Raw genomic sequence first — 27,979 nt, forward strand, 5'->3', positions numbered from 1 at the left:
ATTCTTGAAATACTAAAAACACTACATTATTACTGCAAGGTTTCACAGATAAGAAATAAAGTTGAGGTTTAAAGTATGTTTTCTTCTGTCTTGGTTTTCTGAACTGACCATAAACGTGACTCCAGCTTAATCTAAGGTTTTGAGGATTTCAGGTGGTGATTGATGTACCTCCAAGCTTGGAACCATGGTGAAACTTTAGTAGAAGCAAAGGTAATCATCACTTAAGTGCAGAAGAGATCTTGTGAGAAAAGGAAAAAATCCATGGAGTTTAGGTGGACTGTGAGATAATAACAGCAAATTACTTTAACCAGAATGTCTAAGGGCATTTTACATTTTAGATTAATGTTCTTAACGGGGCAGTTACCCATACGCTTCTCTATCAATGCACAGTGTTTTGAGTAGTACTTCTGCACAAGCTAGAATTACTTCTGTAATGAGCAATTCCATTCTTTTATAAATGTGTGACCGATTTCTGTAACACTTGTCACTCAGTTTGTGTACAGCCTGTGTACAGGTATAGCATAATATATTTTCACAGTCCTTTGCAAGCGAGTGTCATCTCACTGACAGCGGTTTCTTCACACCCTTTCATATAAAGGCTTTCTTGGACCCTGGAGCTGTCACTGAATTATGCCACAATAAATGCATCTTAAACTACCGGGGAGAAACAGGTACAATAAACTAATTAGTCCCTAACATTAGGCACAAAGAAAAGGTTATGTTGTTTGGTATATGCCTTTACGTCAAAATCACAATGCCATGCCAGTAAAACAAACTGATCACAATACAACATGAATCTTAAGACGTTTTGTATGCTGGCATTTTTATTGACCTTTTCAGACATTTTTCTATCTGGCTTCTTTTCTAGCCCAAATACATCTAGAGTGAACTTTTAAAATAAGTAAAATATCTAGCACACAAAGCCAGTAACATTCAAGCAATAAAACTATTGTACTATGCATTATACTGATTTCCTTTGACAACATTTTGACACCTAAGTGTTAGGACCAGTAGTTTGTCATGTTGGGTTTAAGCTGGCATGCTAATCCCTAGCTTTGTTCTTCTCCTGTTTCCAGTCTTCACCACATAATCTCTCTCTAAACAATCTGAATTTCTCCCTGTTCTGCCTTTGTGTGCTGAAGAAGACTTAAGTTGTTATTTAAGTTTTAAGTGTTAGAAGTCAAAATAGAAAAGCTTGTTTCTGACATGAAGGTGAAGGAAAGGTCAGCTGAGAAGTCAGATGGTGGCTGATGTGGTCTGACAGTTCAAGTAGGCATGTGTCACAGTCACAATTTAAAGAGAAGAATTAGTGGGAGGTAAGACTCAAGTATGACTTCAGACAGTAAGTGAGTGGCTGTCTGTGATGTGATGTCTTCTCATTTCTTAGTGGCAGCAATGGACTGAGAATTCTCTCTAAGAAGTCTGAAGAAAGCAGTGAGCACTTACTCGAACAGATGATCCGCCTCTGCTTTTCTGAAACATCACCCCCATGCTCAGTAGGAGAAAAGTAATGAGTGTAAAATGCACTGCTGCAAGTGTCACAAAGTAAGAAGACCTTAAGCTTTACAGATACAGACAGACTTTGAATTAGACCCAAAACATGTAATCTGTAAGACTTTCGAAGATTAAATCTATTGATCATGATGCAAAAGAGAACACAAGGAAAGTATCAGTATTACTTGTGCCAGAATCTCTAGTGGCCAAGAATAATGAGAAAATGGGCTTGGGGAATGTGATGGAGAAACTTTTGCCAATGAAACAAGAATGAAAACACTTGTTTTCCTGAATATTTAACTGCTTATTGCTGGTGCTCTTGGTTTTAGTAGCTTGCTGCAGGTGGGTAGCCGTCCTGCTTTCGTCTGCATGAGCTAAACCCTGTACTTGACAATAACCACAGACTTGTCAGCACCATGTACCTTCTAGCCCCTGGCTCCACGCAGAATTTTTCGTTTTGCAGACAAACTACATCTCTTCCTTTCTAAAGACTTTGGGAAAGACAAGAGAAGTTCAGTACCTAGATGGAGATCTTGACTTGCCTGGGACAGAAGAAAGGTCAGGTACTGTTTCTGCTACTTCAGAAATGAGACAGTCATCTGTCTATTGCCTAACCTTACTTCCTGTAAGGTGGCTGATAAAAGCCTGCTGTAAAGGCTTTCATGTCTCAGGTTGCTAATCTTGCAAGTTATCAGAAGCGCAACCCATAAAACTCAAGTGGTGACTAACAGGCTAATCATATGTCCAATCATATAAGCAATAAACTGGATGGGACAATCATGAGTAGGATTATCCCTACACGTGTTTGGTACTATAAAGAAAAGATAGGTTTATGGTCATAGGTTAGTATGGGAAATGTGTCTTCAAATAGGGGAATGTGATGCTGACTTTCTATACCTGACAGATAGTGGGTAAGAAGCATCACCTGCATGTAGTACAAACACCATGCTGATGTTGAGGGGCCATGCAAGATCACGTGCTCAGCTCATGAACCTTTGAAAGGCCTGTGGACGGGTGCTTACCAACTGCTAAGACTATTTTTAATTAATTCTTTAAACCACCTAATACCTTAAATACTATAGGACTGCTAAGTAAATATTCTACATTAATACAGGTTTGAACTGCTAATTACAAAATGAAAGAAGAAGAAAAAACAATGCAACATATGATAATGCATCAACAAAAGTAATCTAGTATTTGAGGACTCATTTTACTGGCAATTGCAAATGAAATGGCCATCTCATTACTGCTGTGTATTTTGAGCTTAATGCTTTACCTCTGTGATACGAATGTTATATTTGACATCTTAAATAAAAGTATGAAACATTGAAGATCTTCTTAGGAGACAATTTTTTGGCCTGAAAGTGCTTTTTCAGCATCAGTAACACAGTTCTAGTACACCAGGCACAGATTCAGCCAGGGAAAACTAGCTGGCACAAATGTTGCAATTTTCTTTCTCTTTTTCTTACAGCTTAACGGGATTGATCTCCAAGCACTGACCACTCAACCTTGTGTCAAGCCATGAGTAACTGAGAAAAAAGTACATGCAAAAAAAATTCAAATAAATTAATTTTTCTTATAAGAAAAATATACATTTATAAACCTAGTGCAAGAAATTTCTGTATAGCTGAATGGAGCTATACAGTGCTAAAAAAGAGCTCCACACATCAGCACAATGTCACCAGGACTCCCCTGACATTTTACATAGAATTTGGCAATCTGCTTCATCTGCACAGGGAAAATCTTTCCAAAACGAGAACTTTAGCAAGTGAGAGAAACATGGTATTAAGGCAAGTACAATCCTTGCACATGCAACACCCTTAATTATTCTCGTGAGACTGTTGGCCGATTAGTCTGACTGGTTCATACTCCACCAACTATGTGGTTAGAATATTTGGTTAGAGTCCTTGACTGTGGATTTTGCAAGTCAGTATTTTCTGTTAGTATCAACAGAAGGCAAAATGAAAGCTTTCTCTGGACTGAAAATACTGCTGTTTTGCAGGGAAACATGTTGCTGCTTCTTTCTAACTCACCTCACATATTTATCACTTTAATTATATATGGGCAATACAGATGAACGAAAGTCTATGTAACTGAGAAGATGGTGGTACTGGGGCTGCTAACACGTAAAAAGAAAAGCTCAGTGCTATGAAAGTTTTTCTTGCTGATGCCCACTTTCCACAATAATAGGTGTAAGATAAGAAATTGCGTATGCAACAGGATGATGTCTCAGATCTGACTGAGAGAGACACCTCAAAAAATATGAACAATTTTGTAATAACTCGGAACCATTGTCCCCAGGAGACTACGAGACTATGTGAAATGTTCACACAGATAATTTAGAGATGTAGAAAAGTGTGACAGGACAAACATTTCTTAAATAAATTGTTTATCAAGAATAGGGAAAATAAAACTATTCTTTCACTTGCTAGAGGAAAAGATGAAGGAAAGATCTCGGATAAGACAAGCAAGGGAGAAAATTAGAAAAATTAGACAGAAAGAGAAGAACTTACAAGAACCAATGATAAAGTAAAAGTGAATAAAGCTTCTACATGGAGTAAGCAGCGTAAATAATCAAGGGAGGGACAGGGAAGTCAAGGCAGAAAGCATGTCTTTTCACAGATTTTGCCAGCACTTCAAAAAAAATAGGGAAAATTACGAAATGAGAGATAATACAGAACCTGTTAAAGTACAGTGGCTGAAATGTTATCCTCTTAATATAACCTAATCGTCCTTAGGATAGAGAAGGAGCTTTCAGACTGTAAATCAAGAATTTTGGTCGCAAATATTTCAGCACATCTGCATACGCATCTTTGGGAGCAAAAGTAAACAATGAAGGCTTTAAATAAACACCATGGAAAACACTCTGTTTTCCATGTATTTGGAGGTAATTTTCAGTTCCCCTTGCAGAAATGCTGAAACACAGATTGTCTATAGTAATCTTTTTTGAAAACACAGCATTCAGGCTCTCAAACTAACCAAGCAACATTAACTCCTAGAATTCTGTTCCTTCTTTGTTTTGAAAAATAGCCAACACATCTTATGCCCATGACAACGCTGACTGCTCTGCTAACTCTAAACCGAAAATCAAAATAACTCGTAGTTCCATGTTACTGATCATTTTCTGACCAAGTGGTTAACAAGGTTCCTGCCGCTGACACATCTGCATGTCCACCATGCCAGCAGTGCTTATTGACACGTTTGTGAATACTCTTCTCTAAAGCAGATCTGTAAAATTATCAGGTTATAGCAAGTCACTTCCTTAACGAACATTTGAAAAGCAACCTTTTCATAAACTTAATCCAGAGAGTGGCTACATGAACTTTTCTCGGAAATGGGAACTTGCCCTGCTGAAGGATTTGCAATGTGAGAATGCAGCCTGGGATTCCTGAAAGGGCTGAGACTCTGCCTTTCAGTTCTTGTGGTTTGTGTATGCACAGGGGCTCTACTTTCAGGTCACAGATTTTGTAGATTTCCTGCAAAGCATTTTTTTTTGCTTAGCTGGATTTCTTGCTGAGTGAGCGTTTGGTAATTATGGGATTCTATGTACTGCATGACGTAAATTATCAACAATTTTTATCATAGTGCATGTTTATGAATTTCTGTGGTGGTGATCTGCAGACCCAGCAGCATCACAATACATGTTTCAAAAACAAGCTAAGCTTGTGACATTAAAGACAACTATAATTTGCTACAACAGCAGACAGTTGTTGTGCTCTCTAGTTTAAGAGAAAATCCTTTCTAGGGGAGAGGAGTGTAACTTCCGGGATCTTTCTCTCCAGACACTTCACATTAGCAAATCTCCATCTGTCCTCCCCCCAAAAAACAAAATCCCATTACATTTGCTTGCAACTACAATAAATTACTTGTCTTAAGTACTTTTTTCCTTCTTTCTTGGCAGAGTCTCAGCATGATGGATGACAAATCATCTCAAATAACACTTAAAAGTTAGAAATTATTTACAACAAGTCAATGCCTCCAAGAATAAAAGAAAGCATTTAACGTGGCAGACCATGATGTTGGGTAAGCAAGAAAAGGGAAACGCAGCTTGAACTGTAATATTGCTGGGTAACTTACATGTCCCTGCTGAAGGCAGCAGAGTTGCAGTTACAGAACAGCTAATCTGTTCTACTGTTTTTTAATCAGATGTTGGCATTATCTGCCACTAATTGCTTTTTCATTTCCACTTGTAATTATTCTATTGCATGTTTGTGGTGAGAAGCTGAAAATGAAGCAGATCACCAAGAAAGAATTAATTGTTAATGAATAATCATCAGTAGGAAGCCAATTTCATTATCTTCAAAGATGTAGCCAGAGATTCCTAACTGGAGTTCTCCTACTTTCAGTGCATGACTGTAAAGTAATCACAAATAATCACACCCTCCAACTTCATCAATTATTTTCTATTATGTGAATTGATACCCATTTTTGGTTTTGTCATTTAATGTTAATGGCAGTTTTCAAACTTGGGAGTGCTAATTGGAAGCTGTTGTACTCAGTGGGCTTCAGCCCTAATTATTAGAGCATCTTTTTCACTAGCATGTGATTCTAGGAGGGATACATGGTGGTAGTTACTAAATGCACCATGTTATAAATGCTTTATCTTTTTCAATAAATTTTAGACAGTCACTTAAAATAGAATGATACATGCAAAGCTACTTTCTCAGGAATGCACACCAGTAGGTCTGTTTTTAAAATATGTCATCATTAACTGTTTATTAACAAATTCTCCTTAAATCAACATGTTGAAAACAAAGGCTGCTTGGGATTTAAGCAATGGGTACATTAATGTCGAGGTCTGGAAGAAATCAAATAGAGTAAAAAACTTGTTATATACTAAGCAGAGTTTAAAAACAAAAATCCTATCTGCCTCATCTTTGTTGCATAGATTGTTGATCCAGTGAGAACTGTTGACTCTCAGGTTTCCATTCTTCCTTGCTACTGATTTTTGTTCAGCCCCCTGTGATACCAAAAGCAACCATAAACAATAACTCGTCTAATGTATTTAGATGAATTCTATATTACAATTTTATAATTTTTATTGAATGGCTATAAAAGAAATATCACCAACTGTGGAACAGATTCAACCTCTGTACTACTGCACTCACTGAAGCCTCTAGTCTTCTCCATGTGTGGATATCCAATAGCAGTGGAAATACTGCCTGTATTTTTTCCAGCTTTGTACCTCTGCATATGAAACTCCCTGAACTTTTGCCAAAGGAATAGTTGTCACCTGTTAGTTCTCTTCTATTTGAACTGATTTAAGACAAGCCAGCTTTTAGACATCAATTTATTTTTCCCTGAAGCAGCGGACATAAGGCAACCACATCACTCATGTCTGAAGGAAAAAATACATTAAAAGTAGTTTTGTTCATGACCCTCCTCAGAAGCCTCATTAATCCTTTAAGTGGGAAGAATGACAATACATAAATATTCTGGAAACAGAACATGAATTCAAGGTTTTCTGCAAAAAGAAGGAATGGAACTTCATAGCAATCTTTTGCACTCCTAACAGGATGCATCTCAGAGACAAGGCCAGGCATAGTCAGTCTTAAAGGGTTTCTGAAAACAATTATAATTAACATATAGAAGTTTGACATTTGCTGAGAAGTATAATTTGGCCTAAATGGAGTTTACCCATCCAATGTGACCAGCAATTTAGGAAACCAGAAAGTTCCATTCAGCTATGTGCAACTTCTTTAAAAAAGCAGGTAATAGTCACATCAATCCCCATAAAACATTGCAGAGCAGTTACAGTGATCTATTGCCAATCCTATAACTAACCCATGCCACCTCTGTAAAGCAGCAATATGTTCCTTTCTCTTTGAAGATTGTATTCAATGTGCTGTGACAGAGCTTGCATCACTGAAGTAATTTTCATCCAAAAGAGTCAAAAGCTGCAAAGGTAATTTTCTCTTTAAAGCAAGATATTTTTCTCATCTAGCATGACAAAGCATGATGTGCTGATATCACTGCTGCCACAAAACATCTTCAAATTGTGCATGTTTGCACTCAGAGTAGGGTGACTTCTGTTATATTTCTCTTTTTTTGGCACAGAATCTGATCATCTATTAAATAAATATTAATCCCTTGCTGCCTTCAAAGCTGTCTCTGCCATATTAGGATTTTAAATATCTTCATTAATTGCTTAACTACCTTTTCCTAAATTCCCCATGGGGTCCTTTGATACTAGTCACTCTAATGTGTTACCATGTGATTCATGGCTTCACCCTGCTGTAACACAGAATGTATTTTTAGCCAATTTTGTTTCACAAATGTCTTCAACAAAATGAAAAATCAGCATTTTCAGAGCCATTATAGCCCTACATTTTTAAAAGGATAGAAAGCAGTTCTGTCTCAGTTCATGTTTGCGGAAAATATTTCTGATTAAAACCGTTCCGCAGGTAAATACCTTCAGTTTCTAAGCCACACAGAACATATTAGTATGAAACTGGCGAAAGAAGCAATAGGTAGGAAAGGTTGATTATTGAAATATCTATGATAAAATTATTGTATGAGGTAATTATTCACATAAAATGTTCTTGTTTGAAGTGAAACTATGATAGGATAAAAAAGGTTCATAAAAAAAAAATGCTAGATCAAACCAATTGCTTACAACTGGTGCAGAGGATCATTTAAAGCTGAGATTTTAAATATAGGCAAAGATTTTAGTTGCCCTGCTACAACCAGTAGACAACTGCCTTGTATTTGTTTTCCAATTGCTGCATGTCACAAGTTGAAAAGATTGATCAAAAGACAGTAACAATACACAACTTTTATGTATGTTCAAAACGTGATGATGTTCTGTACACAGAAAAGCTTTCAAACTTAAACATGCCCAGAAAAACAGAGGTGAAATGTGAAAAAGTAAAATGGCAACCAGGAAAAAACAGCTCTACTTTGTGACAATCCTGGAAAGATCACTCCTGAAATGTAACAGGAGAAACTTACTTTCAGTAAAACAATTTTGGCAGCTGCAAACACAGTCACAAGTAACAAAAATGGTATGCTTATGTATTTATGCATTCATATTTTTGATGCAAAGGTCTGATACACTGTCCATTCATGCATCCTCCAAAGCTGAATTTGCCCACCTCCTCCAATCCCTGGTAGAGACCAGGTCATGTACATTTTCCCATAGGATACTTCATGTTGAAATGATCACAATATTCTATAACCAGAGGTTGCATTACTTGTTTTGTCATTATCTCTTCTGTTTAATCATCTTGTTTAGGGGGAACAAAAGATCTGATGAAGCATCTCCTGGCTTGCCTAATTAGAGATTTGGGTTCAGTGATGAGAATACTAATCTAATTAGCTATGCATATTCTTTTGTAATTGGCCAGGACAAATTGATCTTCAAGAATATTTTAGACTTTTTTTGCTGTGTCTTATTCTGTAGTGTTTTTGTCATGCTATGGACTCTGAAAAGAATGTAAGAAATAGCACTTGATTTTTCTCTAAAAAGCAGAAGTTGGGTAAGTGTTCAACTGTTGTTGGACCTTCTCCTATGAACTTCCCAGCCTTCATTTATGACCTTTCTTGCATTAAAGGAGGCGTTTTAATTTGTATTGTTGATAGCTAGCTGTCACACTTAGCCTTATGTATCATAGACACAGATAATACCGCAGGCTTGGGTTTCCCTTATGTTTACCCTAAAGTGAAGCTTATATGAGAACACTTTGACTATAGATTACTTTGAAATGATTCCTTTACACTAAGAAAAGTGTTTCAAGAAAGCAACATATTGATGGCACAGTAGAAGACAGTAGGAATGCCATCTTTTTGTTACAAAGATTCATAGCCAAAGGGTCTTCAAGAATGGCTGTTTTTATTGTTTCCAGTGAGGAAATGCTGATCACAAGATAAAGAATTTAGGTAGGTCAATAGTCCAACACTAGCTAGAACTTTTGTTCTAAGAAAATATAGCTTATCTTTTGGATCTGGCTCTCCAACAAATTGTGTTACTCCTTTGTCATAACCAGACTGGATTATTGCAGTGAGCCTCTACATAGAAATACACCTAACTACTCGTCTAAGAATTTTGTGTGTAGAGCATAAAGTTGCTTGCCTAGCTGGATTATTTTTTCATAAGTGACATTTTACAGCTACTCAGAAAAATGCATTAGTATCCACTTTATTTCTGGAAATAAAATAACTTATTAGTATAGATCACTAAGCACTGTAGAGCTTATATCCTATATCCAAGATGTGAAATTAAGTGAGGTGCTTGAATTGCAAGCCTCCAATTTACACGTCTTCTAGAAGACCCTGTCAATTTGTAAATTAACTCAATTTTTAGGCAAATTGTAGCTGATTCCATCAGGTGTGTATTAGAAGCAAAGAAACTTTTCAAATTTGATGCACGATGTAGAAGAGGGTTCTGTAGTCTGCCTATAGAATTCCATTATAGAAAATTCCTATTAGATCAATCAACTTGAAAAATTTTTGGAGCTGGAACACAAAGCATATTTACCTCTGCTGTTACCAGCAGCATGTACAAGCAAAGGAAAAGTGCTTCCTTAAAACAATAAACAAAAGGAGAATAAGGCTTCCGTAGGAATAATTGAGGTTTCCAATCGCAGAGGAAGATGTTTCCTCCGTCACTCATTATAAAGAGAAATTCATGACACTTTCAGTGTTTCATCTTACTATTTAGCTATAATATAAACACATGAACTATCAAATCCATATGCAATTAGAGACCTCTTGGATCTCTCATATAAATCATCACGGGTCATGTTCTAAAAGACCAGTTACCTTTGGCTTTAAGGAGAGTATTAGGCACCGAAAGTCAAGCAAAACAGTTAATGATTTATGTGGCACATTATGAAAACTAGTACCAACCAACCTTTCTGACAAGACTCTATAATCCCCACTTTCTGACTCTATAATCTCTGCTTTCCTTAAGTGGATTCTTCACACCACAATCAAAATGTCACCAGAACCACCACAAAGAATTTTTAGGTTTATTTAGGCACGCCCCAGCTCATAGATTGACACGATGGACAGTGACAGCTCTTCCAGAGGCATTCCAGTCCATCATGTCCTGTGTGGCTGTTGTTCATGTACACAAGTCTGTGCACTAAAACTCCTTATGAAATATTTATCCCCAGAAAGGTAATGTGCATTATCAGTAACAACTTCCCCAAACAAAAATAAGTTAGTCATTTGCCATTTCCCCCCCAAGCACTAGGTGTGCATCACAGATTAATGTCTTAAAATCTTTGGCTAAAAAAAAAAAAGACAGCAGGGAAAAATATTTATAATTTATAACTGCCTGAATAAACTAGGCGAAAATTTTATGCCTTTCGAACACTTTAAAAGTGCCAAACAACCAGCTGCAAAGTGGAATTTATAATTGGAAGCAGTTACACACTATACCCTACAGCAGCATCAAGAGTACTTTTATAATACTGTCACCTGAATACAGCATAATTTCATTTGGCAACAAAGTCCTTGCATCAGCCACTCCTGAAACATACTCAATTCAATAATGTAAAATACACAGTCATATTTTTGCATTTATTTATAGGCTTTCTTTTTTATTCCAAAACAAAATTTCAACATAGCATACATAATTCTGTATGGTTTTAGGGGGATTTCATTAAACTATAAGTGAATTGCCCTTCTGGCTGAAAATCTGTTTTCTTTTGCGTTGCCATCCCTCCTATGTGCTACATTCCCCCTTAAATTCCACATGGATTCTATAGATTTTATTTAAGCAGGGCCAAGTTGCATGAACAGATCTGCCCTAGAGAAGTTTGCCTCTTTTAGCATGCAACCCACCACTAATGCTCCTTTTTCATTTAGGTTTTCAATTTGGATGAATTCCAAATCACCATTTATTCCAATAGAAATGCAACTAATTACACAAAGCATCTTAATAAAGAATGGAAACAAGATTAAAAGCCCTCCTCCTTCTGGTGTTTCAATGTGTGGAATTTATAAAATGCAGAAAGGTGCTTTAATTTCTGTTGTTTTCAGGCCTCTTAAACAATCTTTTATCCAGTGTTTTAGTACCAGCCAAATAGAACAGTATTCAAGTCGAAGGCAAAATATAGTCACCTTATAGGCATTTATTATACAGGGTTTGCCTTAGTCACTATGTTTCCTCATGTTTTGCAAAAAATAACAGACAAGCTCTTCACATATGATGTGTTCAGAGCACATATTCTGCCCTGGATAATTCTCTGCCCTAAGAAATACGTTTCCGTCTTCAGGAGCTTTGCACACTATGGAAACATAGACAAGTATGTAACTGGGAGAAAGAACAAAATAGATATTTTACAGGTCAGCTTGCTTCACTGCAATCAAAGCACAAATTTGTACAGCCTCTAAGAGCACTGTCCAGTTGGATAAGTTAGGTTTCAAAAAAGCTTTTAATGGTTACACAAGTGTAACAGTCCTAAACAGAAAGAAGAATGGAGCTGGAAATTGTCAAATTAGACAAGAATGATGAAAGACGGAGAAGAGTAGGGAAAGAAAGTATATTTAAGGAAGATAAGCATTAAGTGAGTGATAATAACAGTAGCACTGATACCACTAGAGATGTGAAGATGGTGACTGAAGTCCCAGAGGGGAATACCACACTCTGCAAGTGGACAAGTCTGATGACAAGTTTTTAGACTTGAAATTACCCAACAGAAAGAATGCACGTACTAGGAAGGCCAAAGAATAGATTTTCCCACGTAACCATTGCCCACAGTCAAACCTGTATAATTACAGATCTATGCTGGCAGCAGATTGCCAGAGTACAAAGGAAAGGGGTATTTCCTTCTGCTACCTCCTTTGCACCACAAAGAAGCTCTGGCAGGATCCAGTTACAACAGCCACTGTACAGCGCAGCAGATCACTTATGCAATGCTGAACTGTCAGGGCTCAATCCCTAAGTGAGGAATCTCTGTTATATCCATGATGTGATCTGTTGAACAAAATACAGCATTGGTGGTAAAGCAAAAAGAAAAAAATCTGGTACAGAACTAAATGAGAGAGCTGGAACTCAATGGAAACTTGTGGGAATACTGGAGAAAGTTGCAGCTGGAGATCAAACTGGAGTAAAGATGTACTTTAAATCAGGCAATACCTTGCCTCTGAACCTTCACGTTTGTAAGAATTTTCCGTTGACTCGAAGGCTACTTGTGAATGGCTGTTACAGGAACCTACAGAATAGCTCAGGAAAATTATCTAGCCACCCAGCAAGGCTGTTGTTGCTGCTAGTCCTCCTCCTCCTGGTTTCAGTGTCTGTACATCCTCTGCCAAAAGCACAGCACACTGTTTCTTCCCTTGTCAATTTTTCAGCTCATGGTTATATGCAGCTTGGTCAAAAACAGCATCTCCTGGTGCTACAGTAAGTTAGCATGTAGGAATGGTTAATGGTCAAAAATAGGATGTTGCCAGGATTGCTCACTTCATCCTGCGTTTAGTTTTCAAAGGGATCACCATGGGAAACTGATGACAATATAGAAGAGTTTTCCAGATCTCACTGACGGAGTCAGTGAGATTGAACAGGGCCTCATACATACATACATACATACATACATACCAGTAAGATTCATTATGCTCTCTGGCATACATTCATTTTTATAGCAACAAGCATCTGAAATACCTAAGAGCTCAAGAGTACATGAGAGAAAAACAAAGCCTTCCCAATTATTTTAGTTAATCTATTGTTTTTAAATCTTTGAAAGTTTCATTTACATTGCCAATACATAGGAGGAAGACACTGCAAAATAGAATTCAGTCATCCTAGGGGAATTTGCTGTCAGTATAAATGAAAGGATAGCACAAACCAATGAAAAGGGCCTCTTTATCTGCAGACGGTAATAATGAGTTATTCGTATCTTATCCTTCACAAGCATCACTTCTTCAAATTTAGGGCACTGCCAACTAGTAAATAGCTATTTACAAAACCAGTTCACAGTACTTTCTGGTACTAAACCCCTGACTGGTCTTCACAGTGACATTAAATATAGGATGACTAGGAAATCCTATGATCTAAGAGCATAAAGGTCAATAGCTGGGAGAGAAACACAGTAGAAATATGCCAGAGGCTACAGCCAAATGGTCAGCTCATTATAGAGCCTCGGCTGTAACCTTTCTGTTCCCTCTCCCCAGCAGCTTACAGAAAGCACGGCCTTTGTTTCCACAACAGCTTCCTTGAAAACTCAGTGTCCCCATTCTCTCCCACTATGGTGTTATCACAGTAGACAGGATGTAGCTACTAGTAACAACGTTATATAATCTGGAAAAGTGGGGCAATTTTTGTTGTAGCGTAGTCTATGCCCATCTGTACTAATTCATTATCTCAATATTCGGTGCTAACACAGTTCTCATAGTTTCACGTATGGGCAATAACAAAACACCATAAATGCTGTGCACATCTGCAGCTGAGTACTTAAGAAGACCAGTGCTATATGAACCTATATTTTCAATAGTGTGTAAATGCTGTCTTCATAAAACTGTTCCGGGGTTTTTTTGGTAAGATTTAGGAAAGTTCATTAACACTGAATCCCTGTGCTCCCTTTGGGCAGCTCTATATACCTTTACATATTTTAAAGATCTAGCCAGAATGCGTAACTAAAACCTCCATCAGCCCACTTCTGCAAACCTTTCTCAAGTAAACTCTCACCAAGAATCTGCAGAACTAAGCACTCCAGAGCAGGATGTGTATTCAGACTGTAGTCTCTTACTGCAGGTTTTGATGTCAGTGGCTGTTGCAAAAGTACCCATTCTCTGCTCTTTGCAGGTTAATCAAGGTCTGAAGACATTGAGAACTGACAATAAGGTTTCAGTAGAGACATGTAAGCTGAAAATTATGAATGCTATGAAATAATAGCAAAATATTAACATCAATATTTTTGGATTTTAAGATACAGAAGTGTCTTGCTTGATCCAATGTTTCAGTAGTATTTTAATGATAAATCTGAATTTTACATTGAACGTGGAAGAGATGTTATTTCTTTTTCAAAGCATCCAAATTTTACCTTGGTAAAACAAAAATTAAAGTGTCATATATCAAGAATATCTCTACTGAGTTCTAGTTAGTTATATAGCTGTAGAATGAATGAATCCCACAAACTGAGTTCACAAAAGCAACTAGAATAAAAAGAAGTATAAGTACATTGTGAGGGTAATGTTTTACGTATGGATGATCAATACAAGTAGGAGAGTATACATGTAAGACTGGGGTTTCACTCAGTGTGCATGGCAAAATTATACGATCAACAGTCACTACCCAGTTAATTAGATTTCAGAAAACAAAGAAGGAAGAAGATCCTTGGCTATTGTTTAATAAAAGAAATAGTATCTCAAATTTGCATAGTACATCAAAGGCTTCCCAGCTGTTTTACGAACTGAGACATCTGTGAATGTGTTAAACCATCCAAAGACAGTTCACTTAATGCTGTGTTAATATAGCAACACCCTTATACTTGCTCTGCTTATTGCCCAAGTAATGAGTAGTAATCCCACCTGAGGAGTTGTCTCAAAACAGAGAGAAAACTGAACTAAATCCTGAGTTGACAATCAAGTAAATTACTTGATTGACTTGACAATTTTAAGGAAAATACCAACGAATACTGTCAGATTCTTTCTCACCGCCAGCCCTTTCCATACTGAATGAGGAAGATGGCACATCCCTGCCTGTGGACTGGCTGACTAAAAGAGTGTCCAAAAATTGTGTTAAAGCTGTCAGGAAGTAAGAAGCTGGGAAAGCCACAAAGACCAAGAAGCTATCAGCCAGCATGTGTAAACTGTCTGTGTAAAGCAGCATGGATTAATTCCAGTGAGCTGATAGTTCTTGGCAGTGGGATCACAAAGGAGAAGGTTATCAAAATCATTTAAAATCTGTGAATGTAACTAGACTGCAGCTGAAGCAGTGGACAAGCCTGCGGGAGACAGCATGCCTCTGTGTGCTTTGAGGGCAGATAAGAACACCAGCAGCATCCCAAACATTTTTGGGACATCATTGCATGGCATGGCTCCCGGAGAAGGGTGCTCAGAGGAAACATGAGTAGTGGAGCTGGCAATTAAAGGTACAAATGTTATAAAAAGAAGAGGAAAAGGCAGCAACAAGGTGGCATAGTCACTTCCCAGGAGTGATCATTTTATGGCCTAACAACCATATCTCTAGTTATTTCTGTTCACTCTGTCACCTATGCATGCATAAAATAACAGACATTTGGGTTGTTAAAATTTCTTCCCTTACTAACTTTGTACTAAGGGGTAACTCCTGTTCTTCACTTGTTCACACGAAAGAAAAGCGAACATACTCTCTCTTCCCATACCAATTGGGGATACCTTGAAGACTGGGATCACTGCTCAACCTGATGAACAGCCTGACGGAAGGGGCTGAGAAGCAAGAGCCTTCCTCTCATCCCCTCTGAAATTAAAACGTTAATGCAGAGGTCCTTTGTAGGTGCCAGACCTAATTTGCTTTTCCCTAGCCATTGGGTATCTGGGTAAAAGAAAAAAAAAAAACAAAGAACACAAAAGTTGTTATTGCTGGCAGGTAATGACCGTCCAGCAAGAGCTGAGGATGAATGGCCGCAGCAGGCACCTTCTCCAGATGTTGCTAAGAAGAATGACTTTTGCACACTTACCAAGTAGCTATGCTCAATGCTTTCCCAAACCCTTCGATACCACCACTTTATTCTGCCTCACCTTCCTGTTCACGTCCCCTGTCTCATCTCCCCTCTCCATATTCCTTCACCTCCCAAAACCCCCCATCTCTTTGAACTTTATAAAGGTACAAACAGAAGTGTTGTGGTATCAGCGTGAAATCTTAAAATGTTTTATTCCCTCCTGCCCAAATGCTCTCTCTGCCGTGCCTGTTGAACTACAAGTTGTCCCAGATAGGAAGTCCCTAGATCTTATCTGTCACAATGTATTGTCATTCTCAGCTGATAATCCCTTGGCATCACTATAAATATTAATGTTATTAAAATAATCATCTTGGACTTCACTGAGTGCAAATGTGAGTAAGAACATAACACCAATCAACTCTTTTAATTAAAAGGTTTCTCATGCTCTCTCCTTTTTCGTCTCCTGCTCATTACTTAAAATTATTCTATCAAAAATAGCCAATTAACTTATTTGTCTCCAAATACTGAAGTTTGGAGACACAACTTGCTACAGGACTTTACTTCATCTTTTTCTAGATATCTTCATTCTAAGCTTTTACCTGCCTTTAATGCCTATATAACTTATTTTCTCAGATGGAAGCTGCTGTTATGTGCATTTCAAAGCACTTGACTGAGTCCTGGAGAATTCATACACAGCTATGATCCACAATACTTCATCAGTGACAGACGGCAGAATAATAAATATAAGAGGTGCCAAAGGAGAGTCACTGGCACTAAGGAAGGACCCAAGCTCCATCTAAGGATTTCCAGCCTTCTGAGCTTGCAGGCAATGCACCTAAAAGGTGCCACCATGAATTTATCAGTCGCATCACTGATTCATTGCCTGCGTCTCCCATCAGAGAACCAAGACTCTGCCAGAGCGTTGCCAAGCAACCCTGTCTTGGGCGAAACACAGAAAGAGGTGCCACAAAGGCTTCATGATTGACTGAAGTCCCTTTTCTTCACACTGGCAATCTTGCCTTCAGTTACCACACAGATCTCCATTGCCTCAAAAACTTTGCTGCTGCTAAGCTCTGAATGGGGTGTGCAGGAACAGATCACTGGCTGCAGTGAGCTGCAACCGAGTGCTGCAGCGGTGTGAACAAAAGGGCTTTACCTAGCCCTCCTCCTTTAGCAAGAGCGTTAAACCCGGAGTATGCTTTTGATGCTGCTGCTGTTTGCTAAGTGTACAACTGGCAAAAGATCATCACTAGACTTTTGGCTCACATGCTGCATAAAATAAGATTGTAATAAGATCCATCATCTAGGAGTCACGGACTCAATCTATGCCACACAGCAGCAATGCTAAATAGGTGTTTGCATTAATTTGCTTATTTCCCGCTGTCTTGATAAACACCAGTTCTGTTCCAATGCCAGTCCTCAAGCACCATTTTGAAAACAACATAAATGAAAATTAAAGTCTGTATTTTGGAAGGCAGAGGTTAACAAAAGAATCAGCTTTTATATCTCTATTTATTACTTAGAGCTTAGGTAATTTGATTTATTTTAGTGATAGTGCTCTTGGTAGTACTCTGTTTTTTAATGTTACTGACCGGTTGTCCATTTTTAACCAAAGTATTCACAGGGGTGTTTTGTTTAAAAATGCACAAAGGTATCTTATTAAATAATGTCACAAACATGAAGTTCATTATTATGCAAATGCCATCCTCAGAACAGATTTGTTAATTGCAACTCATTTGCATAATTAATGAACTCTCAAATGAATAATGCCTTTGCAGATTTGTGCAGCATTGTTTTAAAATAAATTATAAAATACATGTCAAATGAAGAGTGCTTCTTAGATTCCCATAGCATTGTTTGAAAATTAATTACCAAACACTTGTCAAATTAAAACAAGTTTATAGTTTTTACAATGTTATTTTAAAATTAATCACAAAATAAAATGTCATCATACTAAAGTAAATAACTTGTTCTTTTTTTCAAAAAAGACCTGCAGAAAAATATGTTAAACTTCAGTTACATTGTTTGTTATACTGATCCTGAGTTTTAGTCATTTTGTCATACCATTATGATTTAGCAAACTTGGTAGCTGTTTGTATGTTAATGCTTTAGTAAATTGAGATTAATTCAATTATATTGTGTTGGATCTCTAATAGTACTAATGATTAATGATAGTGCATGTAAAAATGTTGTGTGGGCAAGGTCGTGATATATTAGTAACAAAAAAGCCTGGAATTCCAATGACTGTAGATTCATGCGTGCCTTTATAAAGAGTTATGTATCTTTAAAACTCACTGGGTTTCTGGATTTTTTTAAACAGTCCTTGAACCAAGACACTTCTTACCTGGCATATAACTTATATTTCCATTTTTCACAGAGAAAAACAACCTAAAAGATCAGGAAAGTCAAAATTTTCCTGCATTCATAGCCATGCAGCCTAAATGAAGTCAGATCAGTCTCAGGAATTCAGCACTACAGCTTGAGATCCCTTAACTGTCTGCTGTTTTAAAACCCAGATTATGGATGTTCTTCCACTCTGAGACACAAAACCTTAGGCAGATTCTCTGCTTTCTGTAAATCAGTGTTCACTGGCTCTACAGGAAGAGAAACCTTTTATGTCCTGGGTACCCAAGCATCCCTGTAAATGATGGAGGATTCAAATAGCCTGTTAGATGCAGCAAAAAAAAAGGCTATGGAGGCACTTTGCCAATTCTTTGAAGATTTGCCTTGCTAGGTAAAGAGATTCCAAACACTTCACAACCCTCTGAGTTATGTTAAGATTCATCCCAAAGGTCAATAGCCTTTTTTTAAGCATCCTGGAGGAAGAACAGTTCCTTTGTTCACTTTTACATTGTCCATAGCTCTTAAAAACAGTTCTACCCTGTAGGCATTATCTTAAGGTCCAAGCAGCCAAGACCATGCAGTCTTGGCAATGCATACACAAATATATATATATATACACACACATACGTGTCTGTGTGTGTTTGTGCGTGTGTAAAGAAGCATCATCTGATCTCAAGACAAGAAGTTAATTATTAAGTGGAGCTTCATACACACACAAAAAAAAAAAAGAAAAATACTTTAAAAAGTATTCTAGTTCCTGGAATTTACTCTGGTATACTTAAGGTTGTTGATGACTTGTGAGAGAAAATGTAAATATGCAAAATACACTGACCCATTTCAAAGACTTCTTCAAACTGACAGTCTCAAGGATATAGTCCTTGGGATACAGTAACAGGCTAAATAGACATTAGGTATGTGATGTGATCAGAGTGAATCATCTTTTCTGCCCTTCCAATGCAGCAGCTTTGGGATTCACACTCCTAAGAAGCAATACAGATTACCAATAAAATAGGACAAATCTTCTCTTGGGTTATGTTGATAGAAACTTGAGGAAATGAGATTTGTTTTCATACTCTAAAACAGACTAAAAGCACATGAAGTACACAAGAGATTGGAATAAATTGTGTCAAATGAAGGAGCATGTTATCAGAGACATTGTTTAAATATTGTGAGATGTAATGGAGGACACATGATAACCAAGTAAGCGGTACAATAATACCCATACACGTTTGGTCATGCAGATGACAGGATTTTGTTCTGTACCTTCAGATGACTGTGGATGCCACAGTAGTACCGCTACTAAGGGAGAACAATCTGTAAAACACAAGAAAGCTAGTGTTGCTACAGAACATGCTTCTCCAGACCTTTAACATAGTGGGATGTGGCTTCCAGCCATGACTAACCAATGGAATTTAGTGGGGACAGTGATCAGAGGTGACACACTGGGACTCTGGGGTGATACAGATTACATTCAAGGAATCATGAAGTCCTTGAATGTAGATGTCATTAAGTCAATTGCAGGTGTGAGAGCTTCTAGTGGAGAAGACTATAGCCACTGTCATTTTAATGTGTTATTTCACTTGATTACTCAGGGGCTAACTAGTTGTGTATGAGTCATCCATCACCATGACTGTTGCCCTGGAGACTTAAAATGCTTAATGTGGTGTTGCTGCGCTGTGTTGCTGAGCTTACTGATGTAGAGGAATTTGGCTTCACTAAGGGAAATCATCCCTGACAAAATTGGTGGCTTTCTATGACAGGGTTACTGCTTTGGTGGATAAGGGAAGAGCAAACGACGTCATTTACCTGGACTTGTGCAAAGCATTTGACACTGTCCTGCACATCATCCTTGTCTCTAGATTGGAGAGACATAGATTTAACAGATGGACCACTTGGTGGATAAGGAATTGGCTGGATGGTCACACTCAAAGAGTTACGGTCAATGGCTTGATGCCCGAGTGGAGAGCAGTGAGGAGTGGCGTTCCTCAGGGGTTGGTATTGGGACTGGTGCTGTCTAATATCTTTTTCAGCAACATGGACAGTGGGATCGAGTGCACCCTTAGCAAGTTTGCTGACCACACCGAGCTGTGTGGTGAGATCGAGAACTGTGGAAGGAAGGGAGGCCATCCAGAGGGACCTGGACAGGCTGGGGAGGTGGTCCTGTGTGAACCTCATGAAGTTCAGCAAGGCCAAGTGCAAGGTTCTGCACCTGGGTGGGAGCAATCCCAAGCACAAATACAGGCTGGGTGACGAGTGGATTGAGAGCAGCCCTGCGGAGAAGGACTTGGGGGTGTTGGTGGATGAAAAACTGAATATGAGCCAGCAACATGTGCTCGCAGCCCAGAAAGCAAATCGCATCCTGGGCTGCATCAAGAGAAGTGCAGCCGGAAGGTCAAGCGAGGTGATTCTCCCCCTCTACTCTGCTCTGGTGAGACCCCACCTGCAGTGCTGCAGCTCTGGGGCCCCCAGCACAAGAAAGACATGGACCTGCTTAAGCAGATCCAGAGGAAGGCCACGAAGACAATCAGGGGGCTGGAGCATCCCCCTTATGAGGACAGGCTGAGAGAGTTGGGGTTGTTCATCCTGGAGAAGAGAAGGCTCCAGGGAGACCTTATAGCGTCCTTCCTTAAAGGGGCCCTACAGGAAAGGTGAACAGGCACTCTTTACCAGGAAGTGTAGTGATAGGACGAGGCGTAACAGTTTCAAACTGAAAGAGGGGAGATTTAGATTAGCTGTTAGGAAGAAATTCTTTACTGTGCGGGTGGTGAGACACTGGAACAGGTTGCCCAGAGAAGCTGTGGCTGCCCCCTCCCTGGCAATGTTCAAGGCCAGGTTGGATGGGGCTTTAAGTAACCTTGTCTAGTGGAAGGTGTCCCTGCCCATGGCAAGCCTGTTTGATTACTGTGGAAGAATGGTCTGCATTAAGCAGTCTGGAAAGAGTCATCAGTCTTAGAAACTTCACTGGATTGAGCAAGGAAATGTTTCCTCTTCAGAGTGTCACGGTTATCAGTGGACTCAGGATTACTTTTTATTAGAAGATGAGTTTACATTCTGCATTCCTTGTTTATAAAATCTTCACTTAGACAAAAGAAAGAAGCAACTTAATGTTACATCAGTGTCTTCTTCCTTCCTCCTTGCATCATGAAAAAGCTGTAGAATTTCTGGAGCATAGGGCATAAAGTTTCTGGACATCCAGAAGTCTATATTCTGCAAATGCTCCAGATGGTTGAGAAAACAAATGCTTAGGCCAACGTATGCTGGTGCAGGTCAAATTGTATAACTACTAATGCATACTGCCGACAATGCTATGTTAAAATATATGCTGTCCAGATCATAGGCCATGCTCTGCGTGGATTATAGTCTAACTTTCATAAGAAAACCACTCCTTTGGCAAAAATACCATATATTGTAACAGAAAAGTTCAAGAGATTAATATGATATATTTTATATGTACACATATATACTGATTCGTCACAAAGCAGCTTGCAAAATAGTGAAGCACTGTAATCTTACTTACCGGTTGGAAAAAGTAGAGAATAAAATAGTTAAGGAACTTGCCTGGAATATTACAGTCAGCTAAAGAAATAAGAATAGAATCAAGATGTTAATCTGAATCGTGTGCTTTGTTGTAATTCTACACCTTCAATACAATGAGAAGAATTCAAACATTAAAGTTCCTTCTCAGTTGTAATTTTCTAAATTCACCATTGTCTCTGTGTGCATTATTATGATAAGTAGACATTTTTGTCTAATAATTATGTTGCTGACTTTTCTGTTAGTGCAACAATTTAATTTGTATGAACTTTTAAAATACACAATTATAGTTGAAAGGTAGTTTTGGCTGTTAATCACTCTGACTTCACCTTCAATGCAGTCAGTGGAATTGTACTGATCTGTTAAGAATGAGATCTGTCCCTGCTGTACTGGTGTTTTACAAATACTCCTATTACTGCTTCTTATCCTCTTCTTTAATTCTTTAATGCAGGTTTTCTTGCATTATTAAAAGCTTCTCTTCAGGCAATTAAATTCTATGGTAATATCATTGATAAATCGATGATTTATTTTCTGTGAAACCTGTATGAGTGAATGACCAGATTTACTGCCATTCAGCAGGCTGAAGAGCAAGTCTGTGGAAAAGGCCCTGGGACCTGGGGGGCAGCAAGCTGAGCATGGGCCAGCGGCTTGTCCTGACATCGAACACGGCCAACAGTATCCCATCCAACCCACCCAACCTGGTGGGGTTTTTTTGGAATGGTTGTTGAAAATCAAAGCTAGACATGCATAAGATTTAATTCTAATAACTTATTCTTTTAACTTCCTTAGGAAAAGAAATGCAGGGAGAGATGCTGGAGAAGGAATTTCTCTGTTTTTAAAAATAAACAAAAAATATTCAACCCTCTTAATCGTAATCAAGGTACATATTTCTCTATGAGTTATACACAAAGTGGAAAAGGATTTTTTAAATCCTATAAAAACTGCAGTGAACTAGTTATATAAGACAGTCCAATGTTCTAGAAAATAAAATCACTGAATGAATTAAACTCTAATAGATCTGCCTTTAGAAAGTCACACATCCAATGTCAACTAGAGAAGGATTACAGAGGACTTACTTTGTAGTAATCTTCAATTTATAATCATTTACTTTCTTTTGGATTAGATCCAGTCCATTTCATTAACCTGTAGTAAGGTTTTCCCTTTCTTGCATTCTAATCCACTCTAGCCTGATTTACAAAGATTAACTTCAGATTGAAGTTCTTGAGATCCCCATGCCCAAATCAGAATATTTGACTTGAAAACACATATATCATAAAACATCTCTCAAATAACAGCCCTTTTCAATTTTACTAAATAAAAATGTATTTGTCTGAAAATGATTGATTGACAAGTTTGTAGGGACACGAACCTTCCGAGACATTCCAAAACCTACTGTTGAACCAAAAACAAACATCAAATTTAAATATGCCTTTAGAGACCTAGAGGATAAAAATTATTCATTCTGATCTAATGAAATAAATACAGATTAAAAAAGATATATAAGAAATAAATGAGAATTAGAATGAAAGATGAAAAGCAAGCAAGCAAGTTCCCGTTTAGTAATAAAGCCTGAAAAAGGCATTAGTTTGATTTGCTTGCCATTTATAAGTTTGAGGAAAAAGTACATAAATATGTAGTAAGACAATCTAATTCTGTTTTCAGTTATCATGATATGAATTCAATCAGAAATTACTGAATTGCAGTAGACTGAAGCCAAGTACTTGAAAGTACCAGATCTCATATATTTTAAATATTAAAATATACCCAAAAAGAGGAGGTAGATATTTGTATTTTGAAAAAGTAAAAAGAGTTCTTACACTTATTACAGTTGTATATAATTACTCCTACAGATGGTTACTATGAATCAATCAATATACCCATTCCAGATGTTATAATACATCTTCATTTGTGAAATAAGAAAACCAAAGGTTAGGAAGCTGTTGTGTTAAGACACTGTGCATTCATTATAACTGGTCTGTATATAATGTAACCTTGATATTCCAACTTTTCTGTTTTGCTTTTTAATGATGATACTTCCTTTCAAAAGTATTTCCATTTCACAGTAGTATTTGGATTTCTAAGTATTTTCATACAAAATAATAAAGAAAACATAAGCCTTTAAGCCTTTTCCAAATATGATTGGCATTTTTTCAATCCAACCGGCATTTTTATTCTGAAAGTCCTGTACTAGAATGCAAATAGATTACCAGCTTGCTCAATGTATTTTGTTAACTGAAATCAGTAAGAGTTACAAAAAATCTGAACTCATGAACTCTCAGTCTACACTGCTGCCAATGCCAATAATATTAGGGTTCAGTGGGTACTTTTCTCTCAATTGTTCATATCTTTACCTAGTATGTGAAATACAGCATGATCACATTACAGCGCAAGGATTTAAGTTTAAAATCACATACATTAAAAATAAGAAAAGGAGTTGAAGCAGAAAAAGCCCTTGATATTTCTCATTTTAGACTTTTTGGCCCTGCCCCTGTCTGTCTCCAAAGAGGATGCTCCGTTCTGTGTGGCTACAGCAACATCATCATCCACTCTCCAATGCTGGAAGTTGCTGTGGGTAGCCCTTCCTCAGCTGTTGCTCTCAAAGTCTTGCACATCCAACCATCACCCTCTCGCTTCAAAGGCAGGTGTCCATAAAATGCCTGAGTCCTAGGAAAGCTGTAGAAAATCGTCTGACCTATATATTAATGAGGGGATTTGTGGATGCCCATCAGTCAGCTCTCTGCCCAGGGTATGAATATCACACAAGTTTGCTAACAGTCAAGGTTGTCTTCCCCTCTTCTCTCTGATTCAGACAAGAGAATAGCTTAAAACACAGTGGTCCCTTTTCTGTCCTCCCTGCTCAAGAATCCATCTTCTTTTTCCTCCATCACATGCTGTAAGTCCTTTGACTATTTAGTGAATTTGGCAGACATACTGCCTATGGTTATCCTGGGTTGTGGGTTTCCATCCCTATGGAGAGTGACCTGTCATGCACTGAGGGCTGTCACACAGCCTCCCAGCAAGTGTTTGCTGAATCCAGCCACAGCACGTACATCAATGCCACTGGGATTGTACAGGTCATACTCTGACTGCTTTAGCTGTATGATCAGCAACAGTTTGATGCAAGGTGCACTGGGATCTGCACTAGCTTACAGTTAATACTGTAAGATCCAGAAAGATAAGGCTAATGTGGTTCACCAAACAAAATAGGAGTTTAACGGGTGACTGTGGGTGAATTGTATGGGTTTTGTATCTATGAGGCTTTTGTGTAAGTTTGCATCAGCCCAACAGCCTCTGTGTGAAAGTGACTCAAATTAACGTTAATGTATGACCAGTTGTGTCCAGGCCCTGCTATTTAAACTAATTTTAAGCAAATGACATTCTATTTAAAGGTATTTCTTCAAACAAATATTAAGTCTTTTTTTCAAAATACTACAGTTACAGCACATTTCGTTCTTCTTTATATGGGGAGACATTATAGCAAACAGATTAAGTGAATAAATATGAATCTGTCATTACACATGGAAGACTATAACAAAAATGCATGCCTAGCAAAGAGTTGGATTAAATTCAAAATATTTTTCTGAGAGTTGCTACAAACTTCCTTTCCCTCCTGATTTTTCCGGAGAATTGTGTTATATCCTATACTACCAATAAAAAGGACTTTATTAAAGCTGGGATAGATTATATTTTTCATTTGGGGATAAAAGGTATAAATTAAAATTTTTCAAGCAAGAATCAAAATAAAATATTCAGAAACATCTCAAAAGCCAAAATATTGTGTTCATTTTATATTTTTCATGTGAATTAGCCAAATGATTATCTTATAATTTTCTTCTACAAGATGAAAGTCAAATCAAAACGCTTTCAAAACAAGGGCTCAATGTTTTGCATTCTAAAAGAACATCAAATGCTTTACAGTATTTTTCATAAAATAGTACTGTCAAAGTTGGTATATTTTTGCGCATTTTGACTTTGACAAATTCATGTTCAAGTTAATTTACTCACAAAAGAATAAAATGTCTGAGAAAATTCCTGAGCCACCTGAATTCCTGTGAGCTCTGGGATCAGATGTTACTTTAAATGTCTTAACCACTACTGTAGTGTAGGCTGAGTTGCTTGGGGGTTTGGGTTGATTTTTGTTTTCTTTTTTTTTTAACTTCTGGAATCAAATCCTGTGAATTACCATGGTACCTTTAACAACACACTTTTTCCATAGCAAAAATATTTCAGTATTGGAATTTCCTCAGCTTCAGGGTAAGCTTTTTTGTTAATGTAAGAAAGAAAACAATCTGGAGAGCCAGGATTCCTGGTGTATTCGACTCCCAAACTCTTCAGGAATATGATAGGCCTTTCTTGCTTAGAGAAGATAGAGATTTCAACATGAGCCCCTACATTCTAGATGAACATATTGGCCACTTGGCTATTTGGATAGTTCTCACGTTAAATTTTAAAATTTGAAAGCTCAAGGTTGTGGCTTGTTTTCTTTTTCCCCAATGTAGAATAAAGGCCAAATGCTTGAAATCACTTGCAAAACAGAGTTCTTGTTTTACAGCCAATCTCACAGCTGACTTCACTGGAGCTATTTACGTGAATAAGGGAAGCAGATTTTGACCACAGTAGCTGTGTCTAAACTAGTAGATTTAAGAGTGCCAGGGAAGTGCTTCCAGGCACTGGAATTTGATTGTCTACACTGTTAAATCTTTAAAAGAGTCCCTGGCATGCTCCTGGCTTTTCCCAGCTAGAGCAGTTCCAAACAATTCACAAGGACCTTTCCCTATAGGTAGCGTGAACACAAACACCCTTCGGACAGTGAGACAATTTCATAACGTGGATGTGGGCCAGTCTGCACCACATGCCAGAGAACAGTCACAAGTTTAATTTGCTAATACAGAAATAATCAGTGTGGATCAAAAAAAAAAAAAATCTTGTCTTTCTCTTCATGGAAGGGAAGAAAGGTGAGAAGAAAGGGGAAAGGAGGAAAACAACTATTACCTAATTTTAACAACCAGATTTTTTTTAAATTTAATATCCACTTGTCTCATCTTCTCGATGCTGATGGTCCTTCTGACTTTGTCCATACTGGTTTACTTTTATCTCACTTCTCCATTTTCCTACTTCGCAGTAATATATCAGTAAACTAACCAAGAAAAAATGCATGGGTTCAACTTATTAGAAAATGTCACAACAAAAAGTGTGGCTACATTAATTCTGAGCAGGTCTTTGTCCAACCCAAACATTCTACTGAAGTTTCTGTACCAAAAGGCAAAAAGGGGGCTGTTCAAATCCTTCTCCTCTGAATAACCTATGGCCAGAAGAAAAGATGCTTTTGAACAACAAGGATCAGCTCAGTTGGGGAACTAAAAGCTAAATTGTGTTTCTGTCTTTGCAGAGATACACGGGGGCAGAAGGGCACCTTCTTCAAGCATTCAGTCTCTGCACAGCATTGAGCACAATGGCAGCGATTGTACTCATGGAATGACAGGACTCCACAGGGCTAAAGACCCTAGAAATTATGTGTGAGAAGGGGTATGCCCTCTCACCCACTTTACTGTGCGGTGGATATAGCTGGAATTGGGAAGTAGAGTTTCCTGGCTCCTAGGTACTTGCTTTGCCTGTACTGATTATGTTTGCCTTTAGGACTTCTAGGACTGCATTGCCTGAGACACTGTGGAAAGTATTTGAATTCTCCACTGCCACTGCTGTGGTTCAGGTTCTTTTCAAGGATCCTTCTGGAAAAGGCAGTGTGTGCTATCCTGTTAGAAACAGATTCATTGAGGTGGAAAAGTCTGGTAAACTCAGTTTGAAGTGGTTCACAGAATCAAGATCAAGGATCTGTTTTCCTTTTATCTTTCTTCTAATTGGAATGAAGCAGCACTCCAAGTAAATACCCATTGCTATTTTCCCATCTATACATCCCACAGAACTGATTTCTTCCATAGTTTGGAGATGAAAAACAGCAGACTGGCTAACATCTATCTTTTTTAGAGAGTACAGTACAGCCTAAGTATAAAGGCTGTCTTAAA

This window comes from Leptosomus discolor, chromosome 5 (genome assembly GCF_034619465.1).
Source record: "Leptosomus discolor isolate bLepDis1 chromosome 5, bLepDis1.hap2, whole genome shotgun sequence".
NCBI classification, from domain to species: Eukaryota; Metazoa; Chordata; class Aves; order Leptosomiformes; family Leptosomidae; genus Leptosomus; species Leptosomus discolor.